Consider the following 17,220-nt stretch of genomic DNA (forward strand, 5'->3'; position numbering starts at 1 on the left):
AAAGAGTCATGGCTGTTAATAGGTAGATAGCAACAGCCTCTGTGGTCTGGGTGCTTTGAAGAAAGAAAAGGGATTTCCCACACCTGTTCTTTGCTCAAGCTCCTCAGTCTGAACATGGAGGCAATTAAATGTAGAGGTATTTCAGCCCCAAACAGCTAAGAAACAGTCATTCAAATAGATCAAAGATTCAACTATTTTATTAATACATTGTATTCAGGTAAATATTGCTATGCAATAAAGGATAGGCTTTGATTAAATTGTTTCTTTATTCAGAGTTTGGTCAACTAAATTCATTCACTTATTCATTCAACAAAGTCCTCCAGATATGCCAGGCACTGTGCTAGAAACAAACATAATTAACAACACAGTCCCTAACAGGAGGGCACTTCAGCTAGTCAGAGATACAGGCACAAAAACAGAAACTTAGAAAACAACATGGGGGACTTTGCTGGTGGTACAGTGGATAAGAATCCGCCTGCCAATGCAGGGGACATGAGTTTGATCCCTGGTCTGGGAAGATCCTAAGTGCCTCTAAGCAACTAAACCCGTGTGCCACATCTGCTTAGCCTACACTCTAGAGCCCAGGAGCCACAACTACTGAAGCCCATGCCCCTAGAGCCTGTGCCCTGCAACAGAGAAGCCACCTAACCGCAGTGAGACGCTCACGCACTGCAACGCAGAGTAGCCCCCACTGGCCATAACGACAGCAAACCCCCCACCCGCCCAGCAACAAAGATCTAGTGCAGCCAATAATAATAAAATAAATAAAAGGAAACAATCTGGCACATTAAATGATAGGAATACAAGGTTACAGAAGGATAAGGAGCGACACCTAATCCAGTCTAGAGCAGGAAGGAAGAGGAAAGAAAGAGATTGGGAAAGTCTCCCATAACACAGCAGTGCCTGAACAGAATATTAACAAGCCTGCCTTCTCCCTCTGTAAACATAACAGTTCAGTTCAGTTCGGTTTAGTCGCTCGGTTGAGTCTGACTCTTTGTGACCCCATGAACTTCAGCATGCCAGGCCTCCCTGTCCATTACCAACTGCCGGAGTCCACCCAAACCCATGTCCGTTGAGTCGGTGATGCCATCCAACCATCTCATCCTCTGTTGTCCCCTTCTCCCCCTGCCCTCAATCTTTCTAAGCATCGGGGTCTTTTCAAATGAGTCAGTTCTTCGCATCAGGTGGCCAAAGTATTGGAGTGTCAGCTTCAACATCAGTCCTTCCAATGAACACCCAGGATTGATCTCCTTTAGGGTGGACTGGTTGGATCCCCTTGCAGTCCATGGGACTCTCAAGAGTCTTCTCCAACACCACAGTTCAAAAGCATCAATTCTTTGGCGCTCAGCCTTCTTCACAGTCCAACTCTCACATCCATACATGACCACTGGTATAACCATAGCCTTGACTAGACGGACCTTTGTTGGCAAAGTAATGTCTCTGCTTTTTAATACGCTGTCTAGGTTGGTCATAACTTTCCTTCCAAGGAGTAAGCATCTTTTAGTAAACCTCACAAGCTAAGAATACTGTATTTTCCTTCTCATTCCTCTTTTGCCAAGTCCTAATGGCTATAAATCATAGGGATGAGAACTAGAAATAAATGGGGAATGCAACAGGGTATGCATATTTATACAACAATGATGAGGCATTGCCAATAAGCAGGAGAAATGACATGGGGCATTGTGCATCATAGAGGCATTGCAGTGTTTGAAATATCTGCAATGTTTGTACTTTATGGCTGAAGTTAGGCTGCTTCAGTATCTGGCCAAAAACATATTGGGGCATCAGTATAGAAATAGCACAGCCATGACACACTGATGTTTAGGTGATACTCTGTTCTTCAGACTCCCCAGAACCAAAGGATCTCTGCAATCACACATTTACAGGAGATACTACATTTAAAATCAGAAAGCAGGAGCTAGGAAAAAAAACTCAAGATCATAATGTAGAAACCTTTACTTCACAGAGGAGGAATCTGAGAGGAAACCTGCCGCTCTGAGTGCATGCAGCTCTTTACTAATAGAGATGAAACCAGAATGCAGGTCTAGGTGATTTCTTTCTTTCTTTTTTAATGGAATGATATCTAAGTGTTGAGCTATGTGCTGGGTACAAAATATAAAATTTATACTCACTGATACTTCTCTACTGTCCTCCACCCAACCTCCTGCCACAATAGCATACAATCTCACTCATAAATATTTTTTCCACAAAAGAAACACTACGTGTTTTAGGGATACAGAATTTTTCTAAGTTGTAAAATACATCACCATATACTGTGGAGAAGGGGTGTAGATATGAGCTGGAATGGGACCTGAAGAGGAAATAAAATTAAGACAAAGCTGGAGGAGGAGAGCAGATGATAAATGAGCTTCCTAGGCAGACACCTCTCTTCCCAAGAGAGTGGGGACCACCCCCAAGCAGACTCCGCCTTGGGATCTCTCTCTGGCATTCCCCAACCAGAAGCCCTGCTGCTGGAGGATGGAGACACCAGGAGGAAGACCAGAGATTCACCCAGTGGAGCTGTGCCTCTCAGCCTGAAGGGACTCCTGTCTCCTCGGGCCCCTGTGGAGCCTGGGCCTGGAAAGCTACCCACTCCTTTGTCCTCCTCTCTGCTCAAATGCTCAGAGAGGGGGCAGCCCCAGCAGAGAAGAGCTGCTGGCCCTGGCCCTCAGGGGCTGGTGTGCAAAGTTGTCTTGACTGCTTCTCTTCTCTCCCTCAGGTCCCAATTAATGGATTCTGACATGGATTATGAAAGGCCAAACGTAGAGACCATCAAGTGCGTGGTGGTGGGGGACAACGCTGTGGGCAAGACCAGGCTTATCTGTGCCCGGGCCTGCAATGCCACCCTCACCCACTACCAGTTACTTGCCACCCACATGCCCACGGTTTGGGCCATTGACCAGTATTGGGTATGGCAAGAGGTAAGTTTGCAAGTCTATGGCCTCATTCATCTGGGCTTCTTCCCCAGGGATCTCTCCAGAAGGGCCCTGTGCTGAGCTCACGGAAGCCCTTTAAAGGTTGAGTAGAGGCAGCTGAAGAGCACAGATTCCTGGGAGAGGCCTGAGGGGAGCCCACCCCAGGGGAGGGGTCCCCAGCCCTTTGTGTTTGTTTGAGCAGAAGCCTGGGGCATCTTGTGTAACATAGCCCCCAGTAATGGGAAGCCCTGGAGCTGGGAAAGGGGTGGTGCTTTGGAGAGATGAGAGCTGCCAGGAGAAAAGAAACTGCTGGCTAATGATACCCAAAGACCCAAGGCTGGGAAACATCTGATGGCAGGTACAGCTGGGAACAAGGATGGGCTCCTTGGGAGATCACATCAACTCCCGTGACTGTCTGCCCTCTGGAGTCTCTTCTGTCCTGGCCAGCTCTTGTTAGGGGACTCAGGTGTTCTAGGACACACAGAGGGAGACACTAGTTGTCCCTCCAGCCCCCATGCTGTGGGACCCAGGAGTGAGCTGACCCCACCCTGAGTCGGCATGCAGGGCCCCCAGGAACCATTGCCTTCGCTTCTCTCCCCTCTCCCTGTCCCACCCCACCCCCTCTCCACCCCCCGCCAGGTGCTGGAACATTCCCCAAGACGTGGTAGAAGATGTGAGCATGTCTCTCCGCCTCTGGGAAACCTTCGGAGACCACCACAAAGACCGGCGCTTTGCTTATGGGAGGTAGGGAAGGCCCCCGCTGCCTGCAGGGAGCCAAGTGGATGGGGTTTTTCCCCGAGGTATGAGGACACTCTGTGAAACTGAGTTAAAGGAGTTTCACTCTGAAACTGGGAGGAAGGAGTGGAGAAAACAGCCCTGGGAGACCCTTGATGGGAAGGCAGCCCGGGCTGGGCAGGGAGCCGGCTTTGCAGTCGGGAGGCCGGGTTTCAGTTCAGTAACGCTGGGACTCTGAGCAGTTAGGAAGGCTGTTCTGAGATGAGTTTTCTGAGATGAGATGGTAAAAGCGGTCATGTCTAAATCTCAAGAGAGCTGTAAGGTCAGCCCAAGAGTCTTTGAAAGCTCTCAAGTGCTAACTTGGGGGTACAGAAATAGGAGGTGCTATGATTACATGTTTTGGGGAAGATCACGTGAGCCGATCCATATGACATTTGTGGGATTGCAGTGTAGGGATGCCGTTGGGTATGTGCTCTCCCTTGTTCCAGCAGCAGGGAACCCATCACTAGCTTTTTCTGCCTATAACCTCACTCTCTCCCACCCCCAGATCTGATGTGGTGGTTCTGTGCTTCTCCATTGCCAACCCCAACTCCCTCCACCATGCCAAGACCACGTGGTACCCAGAAATCAAGCACTTCTGCCCCCGAGCACCTGTCATCTTGGTGGGCTGCCAGGTGGACCAGCGTTACGCTGACCTGGACGCTGTCAATAGGGCCAGGAGACCCTGGCTAGGTAGGGAGGGAGTCCTGGTGCCTAGGGAGGGAAAGCTGGCAGATGGGGAAGGGGAAGAGGGGGTGGGGGGAAGTTGTGTGTCTCTCAACTCCCTGCTCAGCCCTGAGAGAATGCACAGAGCCTCACTTCTCTCCCTCCATTTGAAGCAGACTCACATAGGGGGCCAGTAAGAATGGTCATTCTTTCATCCATCCACCCATCCATCCATTACACACTGAGTGGGCAATACTGGGCTAAGCATCATGAGGAGAGAAGGCGAAGGAGAGGCAATCTTTGTATGAAAGGAGCTTATAATCTTGCTGGGAGACGAACTGGATAGGTGAATATATTAAAAACCAGCATGCTAATTGCCAGAGAGGCAGTCAGCCCTCCCACTACTTTGAGCCGGGGAGATCACCCAGGCCTACCATAGATAATGGAGGGCTTCCTGGAAGAAGAAGGGCTTAGAAGTGAGCCTTGAAAGAATGGTAGGATCTGGCCAAATAGAGGAGAAAGGGAGTGGAAATGAGCAGGGCAGGACCGGGGCTTAGACTCATATCCTCAGCAGGGACTCCCCGAGTCAGGTGAAAAACACACAGGATCGGGGGAATGCATCTCCCTGCCCCCCAGCCCTCCACCACCGACATGAACTTGGCTTCCCTTCTTGACCGTGCCAAGCCCATCAAGCCCAATGAGATCCTTCCCCCGGAGAAGGGCCGAGAGGTGGCCAAGGAGCTGGGTCTCCCCTGCTACGAGACGAGAGTGATGGCGCAGTTCGGTATCAAGGATGTCTTCGACAACGCCATCCGGGCAGCGCTTATCTCCCGCCGGCACCAGCAGTTCTGGAAGTCCTATCTCCGCCATGTGCAGCGGCCCCTGCTGCAGGCGCCTTTCCTGACCGCCCCCCCCCCAAGCCGCCGCCCCCGCTCATTGTGGTGCCCAACCCCCCCCTTCCAGCAGCGAGGAGTGCGCTGCCCACCTTCTGGAGGACCCGCTGTGTGCAGACGTCATCCTTGTGCTTCAGGAGCGGGTGCGCATCTTCGCCCACAAGATCTACCTCTCCACATCCTCCTCCAAGTTCTACGACCTGTTCCTCATGGACCTGAGTGAGGGGGAGCTGGGGGGACCCTCGGAGTCAGGGGGTCCCCGCTCAGAGGACCACCGGGGTCACCCTGATCAACACCACCACCATCACCACCACCTCCACCACCACCATGGCCGGGACTTCCTGCTCCGGGCAGCGAGCTTTGACGTGTGTGAGAGCGTGGAGGAGGGCGGGGGCTCTGGGCCTATTGGGCTCCGGGCATCCGCCAGCGACAGGATCTTACGGGGCAATGGGACAGGGTACCTGCCTGGGCGGGGTCGAGTGCTGTCTTCCTGGAGCCGAGCTTTTGTGAGCATCCAGGGAGAGATGACAGAAGAGCCACTGACTTATAAATCCCGGCTGATGGTGGTGGTGAAAATGGACAACTCCATCCAGCCAGGGCCGTTCCGGACTGTTCTCAAGTACCTGTACACAGGGGAGCTGGACGAGAATGAGCGAGACCTCATGCACATCGCCCACATCGCTGAGCTGCTTGAGGTCTTTGATCTGCGCATGATGGTGGCCAACATCCTCAACAACGAGGCCTTCATGAACCAGGAGATCACCAAGGCCTTCCATGTCCGCCGGACCAACCGGGTTAAGGAGTGCTTGGCCAAAGGCACCTTCTCAGGTATGAAACAGACTTAGGAGCTGCTGTCCCAAAGGCAGGGGACTTCCCTCCAGGAGCCTTCTGCAGAATCTGGGTTGGTCCGAGTAGCATTCTGAGTCATCTCAGCCACTGATGTCCTGGAGATACTGCGGCTCTGCTCCTGAAACCTAGAGCCCCCAGCTTGAGATTGTGGTCATGTGGTGCTCACAGAGTGTGGCTTCAGGAGAAAGCAGTCATCTGGGAGCAGTGTCTACCCATGGGGTTGGTTGTCCCCTATTCTTTCACCCCATCCTCACGTGATGCATCTTCTCTCACCCAACAGATGTGACCTTCATCCTGGATGATGGCACCATCAGCGCCCACAAGCCCCTGTTGATTTCTAGCTGTGACTGGATGGCTGCCATGTTTGGGGGGCCATTTGTGGAGAGTTCCACCAGGGAGGTAAGGCTAGGATGGAAATGGCTGGGAGGGAGAGAGGCTTACTCCCTTTCCATCTGAGGCATCAGTCACTTCATGGTACTTCCTTCAGCCCTGACTCTGTACAAACCACCAAGTGATGGGCCCAAGAGAAGTTTATGAGATGGCTCCTATAGCCAAGGACTTTGCAGTATACCAAGATGGGCAATTATGGTCACATCCTAGCTCTATAGTTGAGAAAAAACTTTTTTCTTCAAGCAGTAAGAACAGATTTTTATTCAGAAACTATTGCAATAGGGGAAAAGAGACCTCAGTATAGAACTGGTTTTAATTCTTAATTGAGCATGATCAAGTGGGGTTTATAGTCAAGGTGTAGGGTGGGAGTCAGAGGGTAGAAAATTACTAAGAGGAAACATCAGGAGTCAGTGGGAGTTCTAGCCAAATCAAGACTGGGGTTCAAGTCTGACCTCCTTTCTACCCTTCTCTGAACTCTGACACTGACTGTCCATCCCTCAGCCTTGTAGTTAACAGTGTCCTCCTTTGTGAATCTACTTAAAGTTCCAAGGGTCCACAGCAAGTTTCTCCAGCTGATCTGAGGTTTCCCTTGAGTATGCGGATGAGGTCTTTTATTTCTGCTGAGTACCCTTCTCAGCTCTGGTCCCTTAGCCAGTGCTCAGCAAGCACTTGAATGAAAAGCTGAACAAAGAATGTTAGAGCATAGCATCCTATAACCCAGAGAAGGGATTTCCTAAGATTTCTGGGTCAGGAAGATCCTTTGGAGGAGGGAAGGGCACCCCTTTTCAGTATTCTTACCTGGAGAATCCCATGGACCGAGGAGCCTGGCGGGCTACAGTCCATAGGGTCGCACAGAGTCGGACATGACTTAAGCGACTTAGCACACACTGGAAAGGGAGTTCTTCTGGGAGGTGAAGAGGAGAGTTCGAGATTTGAGTTGTCTCTGCTCCCTGAAGCATGAGTGGGTTGAGATGTGCAAAGTGTGAGATGGGAACTCTCCAGAGTCACAGAAGCAGCTGTAAAGTTCCAGCCAATTCCCAGTGCAGCCTGGAGAGGCTGGCGGCTGATGAGAAAGCAGTTTTTGTGTTGGTCCTGCTCTGGAGAGATCCCAGAGGCCCAGAGCTGTAGCTTTGAGCAGCCCAGAGAGATCAGCTGGTGTTGGCTTTGTTCATCCACATCCCACTTGCACTGCTCCCCGAAGGATAGAGTGGGGCCAGGTGCAGGTGACCGGCAGGACTCCTTTATGCTTCCTCCACACCAGAAAGATGCTAACGCGAGTCCAGGTCCTTTTAAAAGCTGTTGGAGCCCTGCTCACAGGTGCTCAGCAGATGGGTTCATTGAAGGCTGTTGGTATGGGAGATTAGCCTTTGGGGAAGGAGGGGTTCTGAGCAGGTCAAGGGACCACAGAGGGGTGGCAGCCTGTCTATGGGAGACCAACTGTCCAGGCCAGAGCCTTCTGAGTTCTTCGGAACTGCTGCTCTTTCCCTAAAGCTGGACCTTGCTCCAGCCTGCTCCATTCCTTCCCATTCACAGGTGGTATTTCCTTAAACAAGCAAAAGCTGCATGTGGGCCATGCTGGAGTACCTGTACACTGGCATGTTCACCTCCAGCCCCGACCTGGACGACATGAAACTCATCATCCTGGCCAACCGCCTCTGCCTGCCGCACTTGGTCACCCTCACAGGTAGCTAAGCCCAGGGGAGGAGCCTCCAGGGAGGAGGAGGAGGAGTCAGGGGATCCCCTGGGAGTCATGATTTCTTCTCTCACCTGTCTCCTCCTAGGGGACAGGCCACCAGCACCAAGGGGATATGTTAACATAGCGTGAGATACATCGGTGCGTATTGGGGTTGCGGTGAGGACGTGGATGTAAAGAGATGTGTGAGATGGATGCTTGGCGGGGTCACCTTATAGGTCTCTCTAGAGGTTATTGCGGTGCAGCACGTGGGCACCAGTAGATGCCAGGGCTCGAGGTTCTCAGCTTGGCCACACTCAGGCAAGCTTAAGAAGCCAAAAAGAACAGAACACCATTCCTCATTCCTACCCTTGCATCTCCTCCTTCTGCCTTTCGTTTTTCTTCCCCTTTCTCATTTGCTTCTTCTCTTCTACCTTCCCTTTCTCTTTCTTCTTCTAGAAACACAGTAAACATTGACCTAATTGTTGGTCACTCCTAATTCTTTGATTCCTGGAAGATCCTGTGAGCTAGAGCTCAGGTTTCAGGATGGACCAACCCCAGAGGCTTGGGTGGAGCAGGGACTGGGGCAGGAGGGAGACAAGGAGCAGCGCTTGGGGTGCCAGGGCAGGAGGAGAGATGGTGCAGTGCAGATGAGAAGCCGTCTGGAGCCTGTGGTGCCCGCCGACAGGTGGTGCTCCTGAGCTGGAGTCAGCATGTGCGTTCCTTTGATGTTGGTGTTGGTACCTGTACTGGCATTGATGTCCAGGTTAATGTCCTTGGGTGGGTCGGCGGCAGATAACAAGGCCTCAGACACTGAGTTGAGGTTCAGGGAAGGACCTGGTGTCAGAGCTGCTGTGGCCCTCGGCAGATGATCAAGACTGGGACTTGGCTATGAGGGAAGCAGCGATCCTATGATGATAAATGAATTGAAAGGTGGCGCTTGGTCCCTGGAAGAGGTGGAAATGATTGACCAGAATCAAATGTTAAGAGCTGAGCCTGCAGAGGCAGGCCAGGGGACACTGAGGGCTTTAGGGCAGGGAGTAAGAGGCTTCTAGAGATTTCAACTGCAGAATTCCCTGGTGGTCTGGTGGTTAAGGCTGCACTTCCACTGCAGGGGGCATGGGTTCAATCCCTGGTTAGGGAACTAAGATCCTGCATGCTGAGTGGTGCGACCAATAAATAAATAAAAAATAAATAAGATCACAGCTGCAACAATTTGAAAAGGTGGTGCAACATTCCCAGAACATAGAAAACAGTCCAAACTCTTAGACTAAATAATTTTGAAAGACTTGCTACAAAGAAATGGCCCAAATGAAAAAAAAATGTATTCAGGTGTTTCTTTAAGTTTGTTTCATCATAGCAAGCAATCAGAAACAAGTCAAACAGGCACACTGGTTAAGCACATGTGGATGGATTTTGCAAGGTAGCCATTAAAAATGTTACCTCTCACTGCTGCATGGAAAGGCTTATAAAAATAACATTGAATGACCTTTCCTGGGAAATGCTTCATAATTGCTAAAAAACATATTTAAAAAATATGTTTCTATGTACCTTGTAAAGGAACAGTGGAAAATGCCAAATGTTGTATAATAAGTGACATGTTTTGTGATATAAGCTTACTATGAAGTTATTAATTTAAGCTTAATTTTTAAAATGTTAAATATTGCACGAAAACATGTAATATGTGTTCATCTTAATAAACTATTACAAACCGAAGTGGCCCTTGCTCGCCACACCAGAGCCCCCAGTCTGTCCCTCTGAACCATAGGCCCTCCCCACCCCAAAGTAACCGTTCTGCCTATTGCGCTAAGATTTTATAACTGCTCTTCCTTACTCTTCTTCATAGTTATATCATCCAAGTGTACATCCTGAAACACTGTAGCATGATTTTATTTTTTATATATCTTTTAAGGTTTTTTTAATCTGTAAGTACCTTGTCTGTTAAAAACAAAAACAGAACTTGCCCTTGCGATATGTTGGAAAAACCCTCTGATCCAGGGAACCTGGAGTTTTTTACTGATCGCCTTTCTGTATCCACCATGTTTCCTTCCTATCAACTGGCCTTCAGGTCTAGAGGCTAGATTAGATCCAGTCTTCTTTTGGTGAGACTACATTTTGTAGGCTGTTTCTGCTTTTCATCAAGAAACATAGATCATCTGCTTTTCTCTCTTTTTGTGGTGTTAGCAGCCTTTGAGTTTTATTGCCTGGATCCATTTATTTATTAACTGTTGTGAAATGGTAATATTCCAGGTCTTTTTTTTTTTCTTTTTTAATCTGTTAGAATACTTTCAAAAGGAGGGAAACTTTCCCTCACCTATGGTTTGATTTCCCAGTAGAATAGTTCATGTAGGAAAGGCAGGTGAATATGTGGTATTTTAATTTACCAGTTGTTTTTCTTTTCTCTCATATTCATGTACTTATTTGGCTGCAGTGGAGTCTTAGTGGTGGCATGAAGGATCTTCAGTTGCGGCATGTGGGATCTAGCTCCCTTACCAGGGGTTGAACCTGGGTCCCCTGCATTGGAAGTGTAGAGTTTTAGCCACTGGACCATCAGGGAAGTCCCTGTTTACCAGTTTTCAAGACACACATTTGTTTCCTATCATCCTTTGAGAGTGACCATTATTTGTTATTCATATTACATGTGATTATGAATTTTTGGACTTGAACATACTCTATTGGCTTTTAGTTCAGGTCACTTGCTCAGTCGTGTTCGACTCTTTGTGACCCCATGGACTGCACAATGCCAGGCATCCCTGTCCATCACCAACTCCTGAAGCCTACTCAAACTCATGTTCACTGAGTCAGTGATGCCATCCACCCATCTCATCCTCTGTCGTCGCCTTCTCCTGCCTTCAATCTTTCCCAGCATCAGGATCTTTTCAAATGAGTGGGTTCTTCACATCAAGTGGCCAAAGTATTGGAGTCTCAGGTTCAGCATCCGTCCTTCCAATGAATATTCAGGACTGATTTCCTTTAAGATTGACTGGTTGGATCTCCTTGCAGTCCAGGGGACTCTCAAGAGTCTTCTCTAACACCACAATTCAAAAGCATCAATTCTTTAGCACTCAGCCTTCTTTATAGTCCAACTCTCACATCCATACATGACTACTGGAAAAACCATAGCTTTGACTAGATGGACTTTTGTTGGTAGAGTAATGTCTCTGCTTTTTAATATGCTGTCTAGGTTGGTCATAGCTTTTCTTTCAAGGAGCAAGCATCTTTTAATTTCACGGCATCAGTCACCATCTGCAGTGATTTTGGAGCCCCCCAAAATAAAGTCTCTCAGTATTTCCATTGTTTCCCCATCTATTTGCCATGAAGTCATGGGACCGGATGCCATGATCTTAGTTTTCTGAATGTTGAGTTTTAAGCCAACTTTTTCACTCTCCTCTTTCACTTTCATCAAGAGGTTCTTTAGTTCTTTGCTTTCTGCCATAAAGATGGTGTCCTCTGCATATCTGAGGTTACTGATGTTTCTCCCGGCAATCTTGATTCCAGCTATCGGTTTTAAATCATTGCAATTAGCTTTATGGAAACTCAGATACTCTGCTGTTCCTTTAACCTGTAGAAGTCTTCTCGAGTTGGCTGCAGAGTCTCTAGAGGAGCTTTCGATGCTCTGGAATGACAAGATGTGCCAGGTTCATTGTGTACATTTCCTGCCCCATACCCGGTATCAGCCATTTCTCTAGGAAGTCTTGGCTTCCTGTAGTTGGAAATGGGATTTCAAGGCTACAGTATTTGCATTAGCAATGCTTTTGCTATTGGGATGGCTGTTCTTTCTAGGTCTTTTTCCATGGACTCAGCTGAGACATATTACTTTTAAAGATAAAATACTTTATCAGTTTATACTGATACAGTTAAAATTCAGAACTCAAAGTGTTTACTTCTTCCCTAGAAAGGTCTTAACATGAAATGCAAGGTTAGTACACAATTTGTTACAAAATTTAAATTAAAATGAACAACTTGATTTAATCCTTAGTTCTAATCGATAGTTCTCAGCAAATTTGAGATTTAATACCCTCTCCCATCAGTATCAGTGGCTGATTCTCAGGGGTGGGGGCTTTCACCCCACCTGTATAACTCCTTGCTGCAACATATGTAGCTTAAAAAACTTCATAGGTTATTCTAGTCTCTGCCTTCACTTCCCACCTCCTCTCCAGTGGGAAAGTCTTGCTCCAATCCTGGTTTTCTCACTGGTAAGAGCGGACTTAAATCTCCTGTGGCCTTTCCTGGCCTGTTGAGACTTGCCCTGGACCTCTCTTTGCCCTGCTGTGGGCCCCTGCTGGGGTCGGGGCGGGGATAAACAAGTGCCTGTCCACTCCTGTGGTTCTTCAGCCCATTCCTGGCTGTGTGTGTGTCACAGAGCAGTACACAGTGACTGGGCTGATGGAAGCAACTCAGATGATGGTGGACATCGACGGGGACGTCCTTGTGTTCCTGGAACTGGCTCAGGTAGGATGGCAGGGAAGGAATCTCTCCAACATTCTCAGCTCTGGGCTCTGCCTGTTGGCAGCAAACAGGGAGGGTTTGGGAGGTGGTGGGTAGGAAGGGAACCCATTGACAGACTTGGTTCCCCCAGGGGGCAGACCCATCTTATCCTGCAGGCCAGAGGATTCACCCCAACATGCCAAGAGAAGAGGCTGGCTGTGGCAGGAAGGGACGGAGACTTCAGGCAACCATTGGGCCGGGGAGGGAAACCAGAGCCCTGTATAGACGTGGTTGCTGCCTGCTGGGGTCATTTAAGGCACACTGGGGACTCTCCATCTAAGATGGACTTCCTTCCTCCAATTTCCCAAGTGATAGTGTCAGTTGCTCAGTCATGTCTGGCTCTCTGCGACCCCGTGCACTTTAGCCTGCCAGGCTCCTCTGTCTATGGGATTCTCCAGGCAAGAATACTGAAGTGGGTTGCCATTTCCTCCTCAAGGGGATCCTGCTGACCCAGGGATTGAACCCAGGTGTCCTGCATTGTGGGCAGATTCTTTACTGTCTGAGCCACCCAAAACAGGCAAGCAAAATCTCCCCTACGAATCCTCAGGGTGCCAAACATTCTAAAGATTAGTTTATGAAGTTAAAATATGGCAGATATGCCTGGGAGGCCAGCTCTCTAAGCCCGGTTGTCAGCACCTTAATGCAGGCTGCTCTGGTCCAGCATGGAGGATGAGGGGTCAGATCTGAGGAGGGCAGACCCAGTAAGAGGCTACCTCATAGGACTGTGGGTTTCTGGGGCTGCTGGGGGCAGGTCACGGGTGAGGTGGTGGTGGTGGTGGGGCCAAGGAGCAAATCCATGTCATTCCGTCATGGTTTTGTGTGGCCTTGCCTCTCGAGGTGGGTTCTTTGTGACTCAGGGCCTTTGCCCACCTGCGCCAAAGCTCTGGCTCTGAAGGCAAAAGTAGACATCTGTGTGCAGACCTTGGCCCAGGGGTCCCAGCACAGACATGCTGCTGTCTGTTCCCAGTTCCACTGTGCGTACCAGTTGGCTGACTGGTGTCTTCACCACATCTGCACCAACTACAACAATGTGTGTCGCAAGTTCCCCCGAGACATGAAGGCCATGTCCCCAGGTGAGCATCCCCAGCGGCATTTGTCGCCTCCCTCTCCTTGGGTCCAAGCCTCTGACCCAGGGTGCCCAGAGGCTGCCAAAGACCCCTGTGGGTGGGGAGTAGCCTGCAAACATGCACCCAGCCCAGCGGAGGGGGTCCTGGAAAAAGCACTGGTGGGGAGGGCGGCCCCCCCGCCCCGGCCCACCAGAGACCTTGGGCAATTCACTCTGCCCCTCTGAGCTCCTGCTTTTCACAGGTACAGTCAGACTAGAGGTGGTATTTTTTAGATGTTTGTGGACCAAACTCCACATTAAGAAAAACATTTTTGTTTGTTTGTTAATTTTTACAATGTTGGTTGGTTTCTGCCAAACAACAATGCAAATCAGCCATAATTATACATATATCCCCTGCCTCTTGAGCCTCCCTCCCATCCCCACATCCCACCCCTCTAGGTTATCAAGAATTACATTGTATCTTGTGACCTAGTACACATATTGAAAAATTCATCAGTTGTTTTTAATACTGTTCACGACTCATGACATTAATTTCATAACCTAGGAATGGGCACAAGTCACAGCATGGACAACACAGATCTGGGCATCCTCTGGGGTCCCTGCAGCTTGGTCTCTGCTTAATTGATGTCTCAGGTCCTGGGGCCTGACAGGAATCCAGGGGTCCAGGATTCATGGGATCCAGGGAGAGGTGTGGCTGGCCTCCCCCAATTTCTTCACTGGGCACTGTCTGCTCTGCTGTGACCCTCCTCCCCACTAGTGCTCTACCAGGTCTCCCACTCCTGCTCTCTCCTCGTCACCCTTCTAGCATTTTCTTTCTAAAGCACAGCTCCAACTGCCTCACTTCCCTGGCCCCAAACTTTCGTAGAGCCCCCACACCTTCTAGAAGAAGTCCAAACCCCTCAGCCTAGCCTTCCCTCCCATCTGACCTCCTGCATACCCCCACCCCCCACACCTCCCCTCTCAGAACCTCATCTCTGCCAGCTGCACCTGCTGTCGGCCCAGCCAGGCTGAGCATCTTCTTGCCCACAGCTCTTCTCACCGTTTCTCCCTCATCCGTTGTTGCAGCCTGCTTTATTCTCCAAGCCTTGATAGGATCTTCCCTCTGCCTTTGAAGAAAAATGCAAGTGGAAATGCCTTTCCCCAGTGTGGACTGTCGGCTCCACTCCCTGGGCAACTGACTCTCTTTGGGGGCTCAGTGAAGGCAGGGCTTCCACTTCTGGTCCCCAGGGGTTGGCATGTGGGCCTAGGAGGACCAGAGGCATGTTCCATGGCAGCGGGGCAGGGTTGGGAGTCCCTCTGCCCCTCCTCCTGCGTCTTCCTCACCCAGCTCTACTGCCGTTCTGCCCCAGAAAACCAGCAGTATTTCGAGAAACACCGGTGGCCACCCGTCTGGTACCTGAAGGAGGAAGACCACTACCAGCGGGCCTGGAAGGAGCGTGAGAAGGAGGACTATCTGCACCTGAAGCGGCAGCCCAAGCGGCGCTGGCTGTTCTGGAATAGTCCGTCCTCTGCGTCCTCTTCGGCCGCCTCCTCGGTGTCCCCATCCTCCTCCTCGGCTGTGGTCTGAGATGCTGCCACCCTCTTCTGACCCTGCTGCTGTTGTCCCCACTTGTCTTTGCCCCTCTGCTCCTCCGCATCGCCCCTTCCACCTCCCAGGGACAGAGGACTCGCATAACCAGGACCCTTTGCGTGGAGCTGCCCTCACCAGCCAACATAGCTCAGCACAGAGAGGAGGGAGCCTGGCCTCGTGGACCAGAGCAGTGGCCCTGTGCAGAGGTCCTGATTCCATGGCTGGCCGGGAGACAACTCTTGGAGGCGGGCATCGGGGAGAGAGCTGAGGACTGTGGCATCTTGTCTGTGGGTCGCAGAACCCTAGCATCAAAGGGGAAACTCTCCTGCTGGGAAGCTGTGTGTCCTGGTCTGCGCAGGCGGCCCCCTCCCAGGGAGCAGCAGTGGGCAGGCAGGGTCCTACCTCTGTTGGCCCCACGTCTCCATTTATGGACTTGTGGGCCTTTCCACGTGGAGCCTACTCAAACCCTCACTGGAAAAGTCAGGGTAGAAATTAAGCCTTCAGAGCCCAACTCCAGGCTTCCACCTCTGTGGTGCAGCTGCCAGAAGCCGCAAGCAGAAGGCTTGCCCTCTGCCAGCATTGCTTCCGGGGCTGTGGGCAACCAGGCCTGAGAAGGTGGCAGAGGTTTTTCAGAGCTTCAGCCCTGGAAGCAGTGCTTCTTGGTGCAATGAGAAACTTCTCTTTCCCCCATCCTTTTCCACTCAGGTTTGGAGATGGAAACAAAAGGAAACACTGGAACAGGGGGAGAGAAAGTAGAGGGTGATGGGACCTGAGTACAGCAATCCCATGCTCCTTTGGGCTCCTCCCCCCCCGCTGCTGGCCAGCACAGCTTCTAATGGGGAGAGGGTAAATTTTGCAAAAATACGCAGACAATGAGCAAAATCACTACCGACAAAAACATTGTGGCCTCTGTCCCCTCAAAAGAAGAAAAGCAGAAAAAGACCCTGGATGGCTCTCATTCTTATAAAGCCAAGCAGGGGACCCCATGTGGATGAGGCAATGGTCGAGGTGGGAGAATTGACTCCGATGCTTTTCAGGAAAGCAGTGTCACCGGCTGTGACCGAGGACGTCCTGGCCCCACTGACTGACTCTGGAGGGCACGGTGCAGGCCTTCAGCATGCTGGGGATGAGGTTGCAGGGGCAGGGAGGGTGGGCTCGGGAATCACCATGGTGTTGGACCCATCGTGAGAATCAGTCTGTTGTCAACTTCAGCAGGTAACTCCATAGGATATGACCGTGTTGAAGGGGTGGGATGCGGTAGGGGTCAAAGGTCAGGGCAAAGGGCACTGACATGGAGAATAGGAGTCTTTGTAAAGAAGGATCATAATGAAGTACGTGACCTTACCCAGTGCTGGTTGGTGATAACAGGGAAGAATGGGGGAATTGAACAGGAGCAAAACCAAGGTCAGTCCAGAGAAGAGGAGGGAGGAGACTGGAGGATGGTGGAGGATTAAGACAGTATCTTGCAGCCCCATGGGGGAAAGCTGGGCCACAACTGACCCTGTCCCCCTTTTCTGATTCTGATTTGTATCTCACTCCACACACCCTTGTTAGATTCAGAACACAGGGTCCCTCTGATGAAGGTGGAGCCAGAGAGACTGAGCTCCTGTCCTCAGCACTCAGGAGTCATCTCATCTAAGAAAGATGCTTTAGGGAGAGGAACTGGGTTTTGGTCCCAGGGCCCGGTGTGGGGGGCTCCACCTCCAATAATCTGGCATAGAGCAAACCCCCCCAAAATGGAACCTCTGCATGAATTTTGTGGTGCCAAGACCTAGAGATTTGAGGTCAAGGCCTTGTCATGAGAAGGAGCAGGAGGTGGCCGGTCAAGTGGGTCTTGAATGACTGTGACCCTTGGTGTCTGAGCCCTAGACCTCAAGGCCATGGCTGCCTCCCCTCCAAGTTCTCCAGGTGGCAGGCTTGGAAACCAGACATGTGCT

General features: G+C 50.5%; 1 pseudogene; it reads left to right on the plus strand.

Annotated features, from left to right (window-relative positions):
• The first annotated feature begins 2,714 nt into the window (after nucleotides 1-2,714).
• On the plus strand, nucleotides 2,715-15,970 carry LOC129651645 (rho-related BTB domain-containing protein 2-like; annotated as a pseudogene).
• The last annotated feature ends 1,250 nt before the right edge of the window (nucleotides 15,971-17,220 follow it).

The sequence above is a fragment of the Bubalus kerabau genome, chromosome 4 (assembly GCF_029407905.1).
Source record: "Bubalus kerabau isolate K-KA32 ecotype Philippines breed swamp buffalo chromosome 4, PCC_UOA_SB_1v2, whole genome shotgun sequence".
NCBI lineage: Eukaryota > Metazoa > Chordata > Mammalia > Artiodactyla > Bovidae > Bubalus > Bubalus kerabau.